General features: G+C 39.2%; 1 protein-coding gene across 10 annotated transcripts in view; it reads right to left on the reverse strand.

Annotated features, from left to right (window-relative positions):
- TRAF3 (TNF receptor associated factor 3) overlaps positions 1-12,344 on the reverse strand; it is a 98,770-nt gene that overhangs the window by 75,726 nt on the left and 10,700 nt on the right. For 6 of the 10 annotated variants that reach the window (XM_075926530.2, XM_075926524.2, XM_075926520.2 and 3 more), the window contains one exon: positions 3,648-3,791. The exons of 2 other annotated variants lie outside the window; for them this stretch is intronic. The gene's annotated coding sequence lies outside the window, so the exon portion shown is untranslated. The remainder of the gene's footprint in view (positions 1-3,647; positions 3,792-12,344) is intronic. 2 more of the 10 variants (XM_075926527.2, XM_075926523.2) reach the window with 1 other exon arrangement.

Genomic DNA, 12,344 nt, shown 5'->3' on the forward strand with positions numbered 1-12,344 from the left:
GAAGAAACAGGCAGGGCTCATATAAAGCCAGGAAGCTGGCAGCAGAAAGGGCCTACAGGGCTATCAGGCTGAAGTCACTCGTGGCAGAAGTGAGATGTGTTTAAGGTTACAGAGTTAACTCTTCTGCAGTTGCTTCCTGGGAGGGGAAAGTTTGAGCTGGTAAACCCAGAGATGGGGTAGCCAGAAGATAGAATAGAGACGTAGGAAGGAGTCCAAGTAATAGAGACTGAGAGCAAGGAGACCCTGGTTGATGAACACAAGCTCCATGGACAGGAACCTGTAATGGGTGGTTCTGGATGCCCCTATCAGCCACTGAGAAAATGGCATACAACCTACACTGAACTGGAAGACCATCTGGAGCATAAAAGGACAGCAGATCCAGTGGACTCTAATACCCAAGGAGGAAATAACCACAGTGACCCAGCTGGAGGGCCAAGCAACAAAGAGGGAGCCCCCTAAGTGACAAAAAGGGAATAATCTGATACCAGAGAAAGACTGACCATTGGGTGAGAAACAGGAGAGGCAGCTGACTGGTTCCCACAAGGAGGTGCCACAATGGTGTCTAGCAAGCCCCATTCCAGAATGTTAAATGTCTGGGGTTTTATCGTTTTCCTTTTTAACAGCACCCCTCACTATTCATGCACTAACACAGTACTGTAATCTTTACACCAGACTAGAATTTTTTAAAAATAAATCTTTCTAATGCACATCATAATTCATGGAAACTATTTCAAAATTATGTTTGTGCCTTTTTAAACAAAAACTCTTCAAAGATGGAGGATTCAGAAAATAGTTGTACAAATGTGACACTAGTGTTTCCCAAGCTGTGGTCCATGAACCACCAATGGCAAACAAATGTTCTGAAAAAGCAGCAGAAATAACAAAGAAGGTAAGACCACAATCGAATCTCACTCTTAGAAAATACTTAGCCAAATGACAGAATTAAAGATCCTCTGAACACTCGCTAGAAGACACAAGGCAGAACAATAATTGACCGTTTCAGAAGACAACAATCCTTGCCTCCCCTCCATTCCTTCCAATGCCAAGCCTAGATTATGATCTGCAAAAGCATCATATTAGGTGTTTGAATCAGCAGAAAGGCTTCCTCTATGACAGAAGTATGTACCCTGTGTGTTGGCTAAGTCTTGCATTTTTAAGAAGTTAACTATTAGCTGTTATCTATTTTCAAAAGATTCAATTTTTCTGCTACAACATCTCTAAACGGTATAATTTATTTTGAATTGTTTAATTTTTACCACGATTTTTCTGCTCATCTGCCAGGCTAATAAGAGTTTTACCTATACCTGAGTTAATTAGTTTGTTGTCCTGCTGCTATCATCAAGGTAGTGCTCAGAACCTCTAAACTTTTTAAGTCGTGCATAAAATGAACAGGAATCTCTAGCCATGCACAGTCTTCAGAAAAATCAGAGTATCACTTCCTGCAGTCTAATCGAGGTGTTACTTTTCTAACTGGACAACTATGGTTTTGTAAACTGGCTATGGCTTGGATGTTTACAACCAAATTTTAAAAATCACTCTAACTTCCCTTTTTAGGTGTCTAAATAAATATCTATATGTTGCAAACAAACAAAAAACAGATAAATAATAGATACACTTTAGTTAGAAACAAAACTTCAATACCTACATGTACTTTCAGAAAATAACAACCTAGGTTGCTACCCAGTGAGAGCAAGCAAAAGATGATATACTTGCTAACTGCCCCTAGTAAAAATTAGATGGAGAATAAACAGGGTCAGATCTACAAATTGGTCCAATTACAGAAACAAACATGAATCCATTTGAGCTTTGCAACCACCAATTTCAGTAACCTGTGAGCTTGAGCATTATGTTAATTGTCCACAAAAATGTCAGTTCACACACTGAAGGAAAGAACATTGAGAAAGTTTCATGCAATTTCGTTTTATCAAGCTTCATGCTTTGTAAGACTATACGTCCATATTCATCCTGAGTGCGTTTTAAATTCAGTCTGAATCAGGACATGAGTGATAAGCCCAAAGCACATGACCAAGGAGAAAATAATAAAAAGCTATTGTTTGTGTTAAACTTGTAATAACTTTAGAAATACCCGTGTTACCTTATTTAAAGGCTTAGGCTAAGAAATAGAAATAAATAAATAGTGTTATTTGTGTATCAGGTTAAATAATTCCCAGTAACTAGGGAAAAACAAAGTGAAGACAGACAAGAAGAACAAACCTTCAAGAAAGAGTACAACTTTGAACCATTTCAGTTAATATTAGCTAAGGTCCAATAAACAGCACTGACATCTCATTTGTTACAGTGCATAAAAAAAAAGTTTTCTAGGGTTCCTTCATTAGAGCTCCTCTTTACCCCACTGGAGTTATGCCATAATAAGATGGTAAATCTGAACTAACTGCAAGTAATTGGTAAATGCTTATAACTAAGGCAATGATTTAGTTACAGATATTTTTAGTGAAAGTCATGGATGGGTCAAAGTGAATACACAAAAATTCACTTCTGTTCATCTACTATACATTTGAGTTTGTGTGTCTGTCTGTCCATGAGTCTATTTGTTCAAGAATTCCTCCTAAACAGTAAGACCTAGGACCACCACATTTGGTATGCAGCTTCCTCTTATTATAACTTAAAGCAAAATCAGGGTTTGGTTGTGCCAGGACAATGGAATGTGATTGTTTCTCATTAAATGGAAAGGGAAAGGTCTGCTAACAGGGACAGTTACACTGTATAATGATCACAGGGAGGCAGCAAGGGGCCAGAGGTGGGGGACCAGGACAGCTATAACTCCATTGGAGCTGCAGGAGTGGAGAAAGAGACAGCTATCTACTACACATTTAAGAGAGTTTGTGTGTGTCTGTCCCCCAACTGAGGAACATGTACCCCTCCCCCAGCTGTGCCTGCTGTAGCAGCCGGGGAGAGGTGCTTCTCACTTGATCCCAAGCTGCTGCAATGAGAGAGGGATAGGGTTGTACTCTCTCCGAGGCAGCCTGAATACTGAACCCCTCCCCTCATGCCCAACCCAGAGCAATGATTTTAATGAAGAAGAAAAAAAACCAACACACACGCACACAAATTATTTCAGTTAAGGGCCTAAGCAACCCTGGGTAAATCCTCTAGTGACTTATACTAAAAATATCTGTGATTAAATCTTTGGGGAAGAAAGGAAAGGGGAGAGTGCGGGGGGGAGAAGAGGACTGTGGCTGCTCTGGCCACCCAGGGACTGCTGCCAGGTGTCACCAGAGCAGCAGCTGGTGTGGCTGTCCCATGGGCCAGCTGCTTGGGCCTTACAGATGTCACAGAGGTTGAGGAAAGTCAAAGAGTCCATGACTTCCACCACCCCCTGACAGACACGGAGCCTGACATATTCACTATATTATTGTTTGGGTGTTGACTGTTTGGGGGTTGCTTATTTTTAATGCAACCAACACAAAGTGGCCTTTGGACTAATAAAGAAACTCTTGTGTGGAAACTGAGTCATGGTAAACCTTAATAAACTTACTAGGAAAATTCCTTCTATGTTGTTGGAAATAAAACAGCATCAAAGTAGAAGACTAATACAAAATAAAAGCCTGGTGCATCTGTCATGAGGTTCCTAAATATATATACGGTGAAAACATCATGCACACAGAGTACTGTTTGCAGCTACCTACCTACATGAAAAACACCATTCACAACACAAACTGCAAAGTGATATGCAAGACTCCACTCTGTGTTTCCAAAGGATTAATACTTTGTCTCCCAATGTTGAAAGCTGGTCTTGAGTCTGCTGAAGCCTGAGCACTCCAGTCCCCCTGCTGGGAAACAAACAAATGAAGTTGGTTTTAAGTGTCTTCTATTAATATACTGAAACAATTCTCACAACCCTAGAGGCAGAAACGATAAATGGGATGCTGAGCTTGCACTAAATCATGTCAATGTTACCAATGTAAGAAGCTACATGAAGATTTACTAAATACACTAAATTTCATGGTAAAAAAAATAAAAATATAAATAAATAAATAAATAAATAAATAGAGATATATCTCCTGCAGGAAGAGACTCCTCCTTGCCACCATTCACTAAGTCAAGCCAATCTGTAAGATGTTTTACACAATGGGAAACACTGTATTAGCTAAGAGGTTTAAAACTTTCTTATTAAGTTTCCAGAAATAGCAGATGTAAAGATTCATAATATAAACAAACCAAAACCATGAAAAGAAACTATTTCGGATTTAAGCTCTGGTTCACAGTACAGCAGATCTAATTATGTACCAGCTACTGTACTCCAACTTAGCCAGAGTATGAAGGATTTACATTTTAATACCAAAGGGAAGAAATATTAATGTTGAAAATACAGGCAATGTTGAAAGAGTTTTTCAAATGGCATTGCCATATACTGGTCAGCATGATGGGGACATTTCCATTCAACAGTATTTAAATCTGAAGTAACTGAATTATCATTTCTGTTCTAATAAAACATTAGTATGAGTGAAACATATGGTATTGGTGTTTCAATATTGCCAGAAAGTACCATCTTAATTCTTCACTTTCCTGTGACAGAAACAGCAAACAAAAGAGCCATGAATCCCCACAGATAGTTGGTAAGAAATTGAATGGGGTATTTCTTTTCTTCAGCCAAAAACAAATATTTATATTAAAAAAATAGAAAAAACAGTTCAAACTAAATAAAACAAAACTATAGAATCAGTCCTCATTTCTTTTAAAGAGTTGACTAATCACCTTGGGATTACAGTTAGAAGTAGACACCTTAAAAAAAAATAAAACCTAATGGAAGAAATGTTCATATTTCACTGCTCACATGTAATCACATTTTATGAGAATCCTGCCCAGGTAAAAATGTGTCTCATGTCACCTTCTTCTGCTACACATATGGGGGATTTTGGAATATTGATGGATAATGATTCCTCTAAAACAAATATTTATTTTTACTGTGCACTAAAGCTCATTTGGATGAAGTTTAAAAAAAAAAACCCAGCAGCTCTTATAAAGCTAGGAAATGAGGGAACAGAGAACCTTAAATCAAACCAGCTTTAAAATTAAACCTAAAGAAATTTGAGTCAGGTCAAGTTTCACTATGAAACTACACTCTATTATGTATAGTGTCAAAAGAACATAGCAAACATTATTTTAATACTAAAGAATGAAATACAATCCTGCCACCATTTTAGTGCTATTTGAGATTCCTAGCAAATCCTAAAACTTTAACATACACTTATATAGAAGGTATCACTCACAATTTCAAGAAAGGAGAGTTAAACCTATCCTGTCAGACTACCCTCGCTCTATTTCAGTGGTGGGAAAGATGTGGCCCATCAGTTTCAACGTGTGTACCAGGAGACATTTTGGTTACTGTTATCCACACACAAGGTTGCCAGATCTCACTGGTTTCCATCCATGTAGGTTTTTATCCCCTCGCAGCATTACTAAAGTGACATGCACCTATAATAAGGACACAAAGTGAGGACATGCTGATTGAACACAACATTGACTGAGAGCCAAGTGCTCCCTTTTGGGCAATGGAGCTAGAGTTGTACTTGCAGCCTTTGGGGCTAAAATAAGCACCAGAATGTGTTTTATTTGCATGAATAATTCTTCTTCGTGGCAGAGGATCGCCAGACTTCAATGTGCATATCTGAGGCCAGAGTGTGGTACAATTTCTGACAGGTAGGTACATAGATACACACAAAATGCAGTGATAAAAACAACATTACAGGACATTTCGGACAAAAACCAATAAAAAAGTCTCTAGTCACTTGAAAAATTCATGGCCACTCCATAAATCTTCAGATAACTTGACAAGGAACAAACATCAAAATTTTTAAAAAAAAAAACCTTTAAAAATACAGTAATATTCACGCACACACACAAAAGGCATTCCCACCATGTATTTTAAATGTAACACTACTTCCTATTATGCCCATGAAAGCTCACGATACCATCTGCATGTTTTGTTAGTCTATGAAGTGCTACCAGACTATTCGTTGTTTTTAAGTTTATCCTATACAGACTAACTCAGCTATCTCCCCTGATGCTATTATATCCTGAGAGTTTTTTAAAATTAAACTGAAGTGAGAAGTAAATGAGCACAATTTGAAGTGCCTGTTTCACTCCAGATTGTTGATCTCTGGTACTACTCACAATTTACTTTACTTTTTTTTTTTTTTTTAAACTTATGAAGATTATGGCTTTTTTATAGTTGTAAAAATTTAGATTGGTCCCAGATTGCAAATATGAGAGGCTCAAAAATAGTAAGGGAGAGACTCATATCTCAGAATAATTGCTTCAGCCTGGCAAACAATGGGCTTTGAATTTTCTTTAAAGAAACAGTGTAAACGAGGTACATGCCGATTCTTTTTTTGCCCTGGATTTTAATATGACATCTGTGTTGGCTGCCTTATTCTAGATCCATGAAGACTTTGAGTTTAAGGTGCTTCAGACCCCTCCCCCCCATCCAAATCCAATGCCCCATCCCTCCCCCAGCACCAGGGATTCCCAGCCCCAGCCTCCCGCCCCCTCCCCTCCGCTCTAACCCCAGAGCCAGGTATTCCCAGCCCCTTTGATCTAACCCAATGCTCTCCCCATCTCCCAGAGCCAAGCACCCCAGCTCCCTACTCTAACCTTCCGAGGTCTCTTCCAGCTCTATGGTTCTATGATTCTATGAACCCAATCCCTCTCCTCTCCCCCAGACCCAGGGATGCCCAGCCAGCCCTCCACTTTCCCACCCCCCCCCCCCAGCTTTAACCCAATCCTCCTCCACTCCTCTAGAGCCAGGCACCTCCAGACCCCTCCGCTCTAACCCAATCTCCCTCCCTCCCCCAGAACCCGGCACCCCCAGCACCCACACTAACCCAATGCCTGGGTCCCAGAGCCAGAGCTACACACTTCCCCCTCCAGGCACTGGTGTGCGTGCACAGAGCAGCCAGCTGGGAACAGGCACTGGGGCACAGCTCAGATCTTAGCAAGAGCCACATTTCTTTAAACAAAGAGTTGCATGCGGCTCTAGAACTGTGGGTTGGCCACCCCTGCTCTATATCAAACCCCTGAGCAACAAAGCTGGGCTGACCTAACTTTTTTATAGCGACCTGGCCTAAATATTTCCCTTCTCCCACTATCATCACTTCCATCTTGTGATCCAAGAGTCAGCAGCTGAGGAATGGCAAGTTCACAGACAGCTAGATGTTGTCAGCATATTGTTGGCATTTAATCCCTTCTGGAGTTTAAGTAGGTGTGAACAGAATGAGGGAAAAAATAAAAGCCTGTGAAATACAGATGATATCTGAGGGCAATAGGCAACAGCACTTCCAAAGTCCTTTGGACACAAGTTTATGAGGAAGAAAAAGAACAATCCGAGCATCTGCCCAATACTTCATCTGCTAGGTCACAGACGGGAACCTGCAGCATCTCCATCAAGGATGAGGATGAATACACAATTGCTCGTGACTGGAAGGTGGTCCTCCAAAGCACTACTGCTGTTTCTCATCTTAAATCCCTACTCTAAAGCAGGTTAGGAAGGATACAAGATACTGGAAGTCAGATGGGCATGGTTTTTTGCTAGCGTCTCAATTAGTCAACTCAAGAATGGAAAATTACACATATGGGGATAGCGTAAGAGACTGTTTGCAACCGTTTCTGAATATTGCTGGATAACTTGTGGCTCTAAAAGTATGAGGTAATGCTCTCTGGAGTATATTGACAAATTGGTAACACAATTAGTTTTACCTGAGTAAACTCTCTTTCCTATCAACTAAATAGCCATAACAAAATGGCTCCCAGTCCATCATTTTACTTACTTTATGTGTTGTGCCCCATACAAACATGAAGGGGGGTATGTGTCATCCACAAGGATAATCTCTCAGTAATTCTCAGTCTGATTATTCTGCATTATCTTTGTGAAATCAAAGCTGAAACTGGTTCTGCAGCAAGTTTTGGTGAGTTCTTCCAACACATTTATCACCCAAGAGTTCTGATTAAATGTAGTGGAACTGCTCCATTTTATTGCTGCTAAATTCAGTAGAATTGGGAAGGACTGAGAGATTTCCAACTACACTGAAAGTTTCATCAGTTAAAGTCCATTCATTAAACTGTAGACTCATCTTTTCCAATTAGAAGGGACAACTGTGAGCACTGAGTCTGACCTTCTGTACATTACAGGCCATAGAACCTCACCCACACACTCCTGTTCAATAAACACAGACTCTGGCAAGCCAGCCAACAGATGCAGCCTCCAGAGTTGGCTTCAAGAAGACGTCCTCATTTGATAATGAATCTAGGGTTCTCTCTCAGTTCGCTTCCACATGGCTACAAATGAGGGGGAAAGGTGTTTTTTAAAAATAGTTAGACACTATGAATTTAAATAGTAATAAAGAGGTAGCCGTGTTCGTCTGATCTTGCTAAAACAAAAGGAAAAACGATGTGGCACTTGAATCACCTATTAAACCATCCTGCTAGTCTTTAAAGTGCTACATAGTTTTTCCTTTTGTTTTACTATGAATTTAAGTGACTCTTCTTTTTCACAACTTCATCCAAATGTATGTGAAATCTCTGAACCTTTTGTTTACTAAAAATTGTGGGGGAAGGGGACATTTACTGGAAGACAAATTCTATAACCATTTCCATGACTACTTCAAGTTAACATTTGCACTGTGGAAAGATCATGGTTCAGTCAGGGTTAGCTATCCTTGACCTTTCAAGACAAACACTTTTTAAAAACACCTGATTTTCACTCTTCTGAACAGGGCCTCCATGGTTTAGGAATAATCAAGGATGCTACTAATCAGATATTTCTATCTTGCTGCCTTCTGACGCAGAGAGAGGCTCATGTATAGACTTGGAATCGTGTGTTTATCAAATGTATTGTTAACATGTTTTAATATATTTTGAGCACCACCTCATATAGACAAAGTGTGTTTTTAAAAATATTAGTTTTTATAGTCCACTATAGGGGACAGTTTAGACCAGTTATTGTTGTAAAATGTTTTAGAGCCTGTCTACAGTAGATGTCAAGCTTTATTTTAAAACACAAGTTAAACAAATGTAGCAACAATATGATATATGCTTTTTTAAAAAAGCCTTTTTTCCCTTAGCATAGATAAAGGGCTGATTAATGGGGTATTAAATATCTAGATAAACTAGACTAACCATTACCTTTGGATATTTAATCAAGGATTTCTCCACAGCTGACCCCTCCAATATTGCTAACGTCTTTCAAATTCATGGTAGCACAATTTCCAAGTAAAAAACATCATTATTTAGATGAGAGGTATATTTGCTAAGACCTAAGTTCACCTGCATAAGGAACAGCTAATTTACTATTTCTCCTAAAAATTCTGGCTGTTTCAAAAATGATTTGGTCAGATATTAGACATTTTCTCCAAATGTAACAAAAATCCTTGCAAGTCTGCCTACCTATGAAAACTGTTTAATAAATAAAAAGGATACTACTTCATTAAAATGCCATTATCTATAAAATAAAGTCACAGGAAGTGGCCCATTTCCATTTGCCTGTGCAAGTATTTTAATCCCAGCAGCACCATCTAATGGAGAGCTCACCAAATTTTTTTCCTGTATGTGACAATGTATTATTGCAGAGACACAGCAAGAGATATTCTATATAACCGATTCAATACACCATGTCTAGCTGATAATCTTTCTTTAATACAAGGCAGGCTATTTCTACTTGGTAGATTGTATTCTCTATGGATAGTTCATGAACATACATTCGCATGCAGATTTATTAGCACAAAAATAGATAGGCTTTAGTTGGAACAGTTTTAAGTTTTAAATGCAGAAGAGACAAATTTTAAAGTACAGCAAACATAAGTTGCTTGAAATGTTCATACTTACTCCTCCACAAGCAACCAGAGGGGCATTTAAGTCCAAATATCTCTAAACGACAACTGTCCCAGCTAAGAACAAGAGATTCAGAACCCTGGATCTTATCCATGTCAATTCTAGACAGTTTTATTTTCCGTTAAAATAAAAAAGTTAGCAAAACGTAACTTACATTTGCTCTCCTGCTATATAGGACACACCAGATAAGATAAATATCAGCACACAAAGTTCTCAAGAACAACAGAGCAACAGGGCAAGATAGCTGACAGTGACTTCCTAAAGTTATCCTCTTTACATGTTTTTATCTTATGAAAACATGTAAGCCTGATTTGAAGCCATACAGTACACACATTTTCCTAATTGCTTTTTCCTTTCATACTACCTTCCCTGCTGCTTTGTATTGTTATACCGCCATTATTGTGACAAATTTAAGCCTGATTCTGCAGCTATTTAAGCATATGCTTAATTTTAATCAAGAGTCCTATTCCACTAAACACACTCACGTGCATGAAGTCACACCCAAACACAAGAATTGCTGCTTGAGACAGTAAGATCTTTAGGACAGGAACTGTCTTGCCATTTTGTATACAGCACCCAACACAATGGTGACCAAGCCCAGTAAGTACTACCATAACACAGATAGAATATTTACCTGGCTTGCAATCAATACAGTCAACCAATATCCTTCAGACTGCTTATAAAAAGTAGACTCTATGTAGTCCTGCAAATGACTGCAGAATAATGCCAGATTATGTACTCACCTACTAGTGTGTACGGGCACAGGTGACTGGTGCCTGTGCGGGGAGGGGTGTAGCAATAGCCACCCAGAAAAACAGGGAGGGAGCATAAGGGGGCACCACATTTAGCAATTGAGATTTTTGGCAGGAGTTTAGGGGGGCGGTGCACCTCCCAAGTGCTACCAAGAGTCACCCATGAGCGCAGGCATATATGTAAGAATTGGGTGAAACCAAAACTCCATCTAGCCCAGTATCCTATGTTCTGACAGTGGCAAATGCCAGCTGCTCCAGAAGGAATGAAAGATCAGGTAATCATCAAGTGATCCCACCCCTGTCACCCCTCCCCAGCTTCTGACAAACAGGGACTAGGGACACCATTTCTACCCATCGTGGCTAATAGCCATTTATGGACCTGTTATCCATGAATGAATCTAGTTCTTTTCTGAACCTTGTTAAAGTCCTGGTCTTTACAACATCCTCTGGCAAAGAGTTCCACAAGTTGGCTATGTATTTGTGTGAAAAAAATACTTGCTGCTCTTTGTTTTAAACCTGCTACCTATTAATTTCACTTGGTGAGCCCCTAGTTCGTGTGTTATAGGAACAAGTAAATAATTTTTCCTTATTTGCTTTCTCCATGCCAGTCATGATTGTATAGGAATCTATCACATCTCCTCTTTTCTAAGTTGAAAAGTCTCAGTCTTTTTAATCTCTCCTCATATGGCAGCTGTTCCAAACCCCTAATCATTTTTGTTGTACTTTTCTGAACTTTTTCCCAATGCTACGAAGTTTTTTGAGATGAGGCAACCACATCTGTATGCAGTATTCAAGATGTGGGCCTACCATGGATTTATATACAGGCAATAAAATATTCTCTGTGTTATTCTCTAACCTTTTTTAAATGATTCCGCACATTCCATTCGCTTTTTTTGGTATCTGCTGCACATTGTTTTCAGAGAACTATCCACAATGACTCCAAGATCTCTCTCGAATGGTAATAGCTAATTTAGTCACCATCATTTTGTACATATAGTTGGTATTATGTTTTCCAATATGCATTACTTGACATTTATCAACATTAAAATTCACTTGCCATCTTGTTGCTCAGTCACCTAGTTTTGTGAGATCCTTTGAAGCTCTTCAGTCTGCTTTGAACGTAATTATCTTGATCAGTTTAGTATCACCTGCAAATTTTGCCCCCTCACTGTTTATCCCTTTCTCCAGATCATTTATGAATATGTTGAATAGGATTGGTCCCGGTACGGACCCCTGTGGGACACCACTAGTTACCTCTCTCCATTCTGAAAACTGACCATTTTTTCCTATGCTTTGTATCCTGTCTTTTAACCACTTATCAATCCCTGAGATGACCTTATCCCATGACAGCTTACTTTTCTAAGGCTTTCTGAAAAATCTAAGTACACTATAGTCACTCGATCCCCCTTCTCCATATGCTTGTCAACCTCTTCGAAGAATTCTAGTAGATTATTGAGGCATGATTTCCCTTTACAGGACGATGTTGACTTTTCCCCAACAAATTATGTTCATCTGCGTGTCTGACTATTCTGATTTTTTAATATAGTTTCAACCAATTTGCTCAGTACACGCCCCAGAGTACCTATTTCTTTTCTTCCTAAATACGATAGCGAATCCCATAAGGGAAGCCAGCAAGAATATGTTGTTTAGAACCAGCAAGTATGTGTGTTTAGAACAAACCTTGGACATTTATGCCCACTAAACAAATTAAAGCCCCAGAAACTACCTCAAACATTCCCACATGAA

The sequence above is a fragment of the Pelodiscus sinensis genome, chromosome 5, assembly GCF_052426305.1.
Source record: "Pelodiscus sinensis isolate ZL-2025 chromosome 5, ASM5242630v1, whole genome shotgun sequence".
In the NCBI taxonomy this organism is placed as follows: Eukaryota; Metazoa; Chordata; order Testudines; family Trionychidae; genus Pelodiscus; species Pelodiscus sinensis.